General features: G+C 37.6%; 2 long non-coding RNA genes across 2 annotated transcripts; one reads left to right on the forward strand and one right to left on the reverse strand.

Annotated features, from left to right (window-relative positions):
• Positions 1-3,531: 3,531 nt before the first annotated feature.
• Positions 3,532-4,514, forward strand: LOC145728350 (uncharacterized). The gene is made up of 2 exons (XR_014178068.1): positions 3,532-3,882; positions 3,939-4,514. It is a non-coding gene; the product is annotated as an uncharacterized LOC145728350 (long non-coding RNA).
• Positions 4,515-5,000: 486 nt separating this feature from the next.
• Positions 5,001-5,502, reverse strand: LOC145728343 (uncharacterized). The gene is made up of 2 exons (XR_014178062.1): positions 5,384-5,502; positions 5,001-5,327 (listed from the first exon to the last, which is right to left on the reverse strand). It is a non-coding gene; the product is annotated as an uncharacterized LOC145728343 (long non-coding RNA).
• Between the last annotated feature and the right edge of the window lie 213 nt (positions 5,503-5,715).

Below are 5,715 nucleotides of genomic sequence, written 5' to 3' on the forward strand. Positions count from 1 at the left end.
GATAGGGTTCGCCTCTCCGACATCATAAATGTACTGATAGCGAAAGAAACGCCAGACACCATCGTAAGAGCAGTCCGCAGTGTCAATATGAACATAACTAAAGTAAAGGCAGGAGACACTTATACGGAAGAGATACCGACACCAGGAGGCATCAGACAAGGTGACAGCCTTAGCCCATTTCTGTTCAAGTTCTTATTGAACAGAATTATAGAGGAAGTATTATCACTAAATATGGGACACCGAATTGGACAGAATAAAAGAATCAGGATGGTATGCTACGCCGATGATGCAGCTATTTTCCGCGGAAACGGAGGACGATCTACAGAACATGACCATATCTATAGGAAAAACAAAAAGCATAACCTTTGCTAAAGATCATCGAGCAAGTCTGACAATTCAAATATCTGGGTATGGATCTGTCGAGTTATCACGATCCAGTGAAGGACCCAAGAAGCCAGATCAACAAAGCGACTGCCATATCGGGCTGTTTAAGGGAGATAATATGGGCGAACGAACACATGCGAAAGGATAGCAATGTCAGGATCTATAAGACTTGTATCAGGTTAATCATGACATACGGAATAGAAACCACAGAAGAAACGAAAATAATGCTTCGAGTAGCCGAAATAAAAACCCTCAGGACTATAATGGGAAAAACAAGAATAGACCGAATTAGGAACACTGACATTAGGGAACAATGTTGGGTGCAAGACATCAAGATGGGAGAGACAACGAAAAAGATATTGGTACGCTCACGTGAGAAGAATAGAAGAGGGAAGACTGCCACGCATCGCACTTGAAGGGAAACCAATAGGGAAAAGAGCACCCGGAAGACCACCTAAGAGATGGAAGGACAGCTAGCAGTCCACCTCCCAGGAACTGATTCAGAGGAACCTGCAACACTAACAGATCGCGAGAAGAAGAAAAAGACCTACTTTACTATTAAATGCAAAAGAGCCAATACCGAATAGAGATACCAAATAATGGTTAGAGAAAAGCAACAGGAAATATTCATTTTAAAGTTTGCAAATCTGATAGTTTCCAATCTGGCAAAGGCATAATTTCTTGAAATCCCTGCTGACTGTCTCTGGCATTTGAAACATAAATAGTATTAGGTAATGAATATAAATACCATTTTAAAGTTATTGATTTAATAGCTTTTTTACTACTTTATGAAAAATGCTGAATACAAGGCTACCTAAATCATTAAAATAGTTAAAAACATTGGTTGCCGGCTCGTAATTTTATATGAAAGACAAAGTTAATGGCCCTCGGTAAACCCGCGACTGGGGAATATTTCTTCGATCGAAAGCGAATAGAGCAGCATCCGATGCGATCGTTCGTTACTGATAACGTCTTTAAAACGACTGCAGGAATTATAATTAACCATAGTTAAGTCTCCCGCCGGGGTTTTCTTTTTAGGTGTCTCCGAGATCTTTTAGATCGTCGGGATGATTGGGATTCTCCCCGATTCTATTTGGCCTTTTCCCCCCGCTTTTAAAGGGGGCTGTTGGGGACCCGAAGGGCCGAGTCACCAGTTATAATTCGGCGTGTCCGTTGTTTTTCTAGACCGGGTCCGATCGTGCGATAATCGAGCCAAGTTCTGAAAATTATTAATCGTTCCGAAATGCTGATTCATGATTGGCTCTGTTATTGTTTTTGTCGTTGCTCCACTGACGAGGTTCTTACATGTGTACCAATTTTTGTACACTGTCTCACTTTTGAATTAATCTTTTAATGCGATCGTTTAGTCTTGCAAAAATAACTGCCAGATTATACTAATTACGGTAGTAACTAGTCAGTTGCACTCAAGTTGTGTAATAACAGAGGGTAAAGGCTCACAACAGGAGCTCTCTAACTTTGATATCATGTCAGCGTTTTTAGTGCAATTTCTCATAGGCGATTTAAAGAGAATTTCACGGGCTACACAGTAATTCAAGTTAGAAGTTTGTAACTGTAAAAATAACGGAATTACGAGCTGTCAAAGTTTGCACCATTGTTTCAACAATTCCACAAACAGACGAGTTGATTGGTCATACCGTTTGGCGTCAAAGTTGCTTCACCACAAAATCACTAATTTTTAGACACCCGCTGCTTTCACCCTAATTTACTCCCTTACTTGACAAGCTACGTCAAAATGTCATAGAAAACAAAAGATAGTGCAGATTACAAGCTTTCCAAAAATACCAACATGAGTTGATTGGTCATAACGTTTGGCCGCTAGAGGGCGTCAAAGTTGCTTCACCATAAAATCGCACATTGGTCATACCGTTTGGCCGCTAGAGGGCGTCAAATTTCCTTCACCATAAAATCGCATATTTTTAGACACCCGCTGCTTTTACCCTAATTTACTCCCTTACTTGACAAGATACGTCAAAATGTCATAGAAAAGAAAAGATTCTGCAGATTACAAGCTTTCCAAAAATATCCCCGCATGAGTTGATTGGTCATACCGTTTGGCCGCTAGAGGGCGTCAAAGTTGCTTCACCATAAAATCGCACATTTTTAGACACCCGCTGATTTCACCCTAATTTACTCCCTTACTTGACAAGATACGTCAAAATGTCATAGAAAACAAAAGATAGTTCAGATTACAAGCTTTCCAAAAATATCCCCACATGAGCTGATTGGTCATAACGTTTGGCCGCTAGAGGGCGTCAAATTTGCTTCAACATAAAATCGCACATTTTTAGACACCCGCTGCTTTTACCCTAATTTACTCCCTTACTTGACAAGATACGTCAAAATGTCATAGAAGAGAAAAGATTCTGCAGATTACGAGCTTTCCAAAAATATCCCCGCATGAGTTGATTGGTCATACCGTTTGGCCGCTAGAGGGCGTCAAAGTTCCCTCACCATAAAATCGCATATTTTTAGACACCCGCTACTTTCACCCTAATTTACTCCCTTACTTGACAAGATACGTCAAAATGTCATAGAAAACAAAAGATAGTGCAGATTACAAGCTTTCCAAACGGTATGACCAATCAATTGTTTGTACTGCAATAGCTCTCTAATATGTCACAACTATTGTAACACTCTAATCGAGTACTAAAGAGGATATCATAGGCTACATAGGGATCCAAACCAAATCGCAGTAACTGTCAAACTAACGGAGTGCTGTCAAAGTTTGTACCATTGTTGACACGTGTCACTTTTTTATGCATTGTTTTGATTAAACCATGTGTGTTATTTGACCAACAAGGTATATACTTTTATATGTCGATGGACAGCCAATGAAATGGGCTTTTCACTAGTATGCATTATTGCTTGATTGGTTAAACAGTTTGGCCGCTAGAGGGCTTCTAACTTGAACAAAGTTGTCTGTCTACTTTTTCCCTGCACTGTTTTGTTTGAACATGTATGTACAACTGCTTTATTTGACCAACAAGGTACGAAGTTTTATATGTCGATTGATACCCAATGAAATGTGATTTCCATGCTACATTGGTTGATTTTTTATACCAGGTGTCCAAGAGCACCCTGGACATAGGAGATTAACATGGGAAAACGGTTTTGATTTTTTTGCGCCTGTACGGTTCATTTAATGGAAAAACACTTTAGATAAAAGTTGTAGTGCACATTTTCGGCTATTAACTTGTAATTTTTTCAATGCCGTAGATTTGACCATTAAGGCGAAAAACGGATCTAAAATTCGGAAATTTTAAATCTCCCGCCAAGCGGTCGTTAAGGAAAGTTTATATCCGGTCGTGCTACCAACCTTTCAAAATCATAACAAATCGTTGTCAGTCATTCTGTAATCAAAACATTCAAAACAAGTTTATTTGGTAATAATTTTGAGTTACGACCCACATACTGCGAAGAAAATACAAATAAATCGTGATAAAAACACTTTATCAGTAGCCACAGCCCAAAAATCTGGTAAGTTGCATTCATAACCTCATTCAATGTCTCTACTAAACTTATTTACTTTGTAGCAAAATTCTTAAAGAAAACACTGGTTTTGCTTGCAAATATTTAATGAGGATGACCGAATCACCTATCTCAAGCCTCTTCATAACACTACCAAACGATTTAAAGTGATGAAAACAGTGGACAATGGAGATCTTTGAAGATAAGTTTCCTACTGTACAGGGACAACAACAAAGGGGCCAAATACTTCCTTCAAAAGTGGTGTGATTTAGTTTCAATGTGCTTAACTTCATGGACTATCATCAGCGAGGGTCTACACCAGTGTTGCAACTAAAACTTAAAATGATTCAGTGTTGATATTTGACTTAAATCTCAAAATTTGATGTGCCTGTGAAATGTGAATAATCTTAAACTGGCTATAAAACTTCTGAGAAACCCCTTCTAAGAAGAGAATATGGACTTACACAGTCAAATTATCAGTCAGGTGACAAAACTTTTTGTATATGGGTAGGTATTGTCGAAAAACCAAGTTTTCAATTGAGCTATCTACATGAGCTGTTCTATTCTAGATTTATTAACATTATAATTGTGTTCTTTTTTCCACACACTCAATTGTTCCAAATAAAACTTTGTACACTGAACGTTTGTATTAATTATTTATTCACAGTTCAAGGTACAGTATACATTTTCTTCAAGTGAAAAGCTTAGGTACAATAGGTGGCAAAGAAAACTGGTCTTACCACATAAACAGTGATTGTTCCACAGATTGAGTGTGAGTGGGTGAACCTGTCACCATACAAGCTATGCTAAAAACAACTTCGTCTTACTAACCTAAGGTTTGTTTGGATAATAGTGGAGTTCCAAATTAGCAAAGGTAGGTGAAATGTAGTGATTGAAAGTCTCTAAAGAGAAACAATTTGCTTCTCATTCAATACACGATTTCACAGGACATACCTTTACTAATCAAATGTGAACTCGAATCACACATTACTTGCAAATAAACTATTTTTGGTTAGTAGACATTTTACAAGTATCCTTGTAGGTGTTCAAGTTAACTAATGGAGCTAATTAAATATCAGTACTTACCTTACCCTGTAGAGATGGGAAAAAACATTGACAATCAGTTATAAAAAATGCCTTTTTATTAACATCATACAATGTAAAACCACTTAAACACTATGGTGTGTTGATAACACTACAAAACAGAAGGATACAATAAAACTATCAGTCACATAGGTCACTAAATTGCACCACTTTTGAGGGAAGTATTTACCCTCTTTTGTGGTCCCTGTATAGTAAAGCAACTTATCTTCAAACATCTGCAGGCCTTCCTAGTCCATTGTTTTTATCACTTTAAATCGTTTGGTAGTGTTATGAAGAGGCTTGAGATAGGTGATTCGGTCGTCCTCATTAAATATTTGCAAGCAAAACCAGTGTTTTCTTAAAGAATTTTCCTACAAAGTAAATAAGTTTAATAGAGACATTGAATGAGGTTATGAACGCAACTTACCAGATTTTTGGACTGTGGCTCCTGATAAAGTGTTTTTATCATGATTTATTTGTATTTTCTTCGCAGTATGTGGGTAGTAACTCAAAATTATTACTAAATAAACTTGTTTTGAATGTTTTGATTACAGATTACAGAATGACTGACAACGATTTGTTAGGATTTTGAAAGGTTGGTAGCACGACCGGATATAAACTTTCCTTAACGACCGCTGGGCGGGAGATTTAAAATTTCCGAATTTTAGATCCGTTTTTCTTCTTAATGGTCAAATCTACGGTATTGAAAAAATTACAAGTAGATAGCCGAAAATCTGCTCTACAACTTTTATCTAAAGC

The sequence above is a fragment of the Ips typographus genome, linkage group LG1 (assembly GCF_016097725.1).
Source record: "Ips typographus isolate SLU linkage group LG1, UJ_Ityp_2.0, whole genome shotgun sequence".
NCBI lineage: Eukaryota > Metazoa > Arthropoda > Insecta > Coleoptera > Curculionidae > Ips > Ips typographus.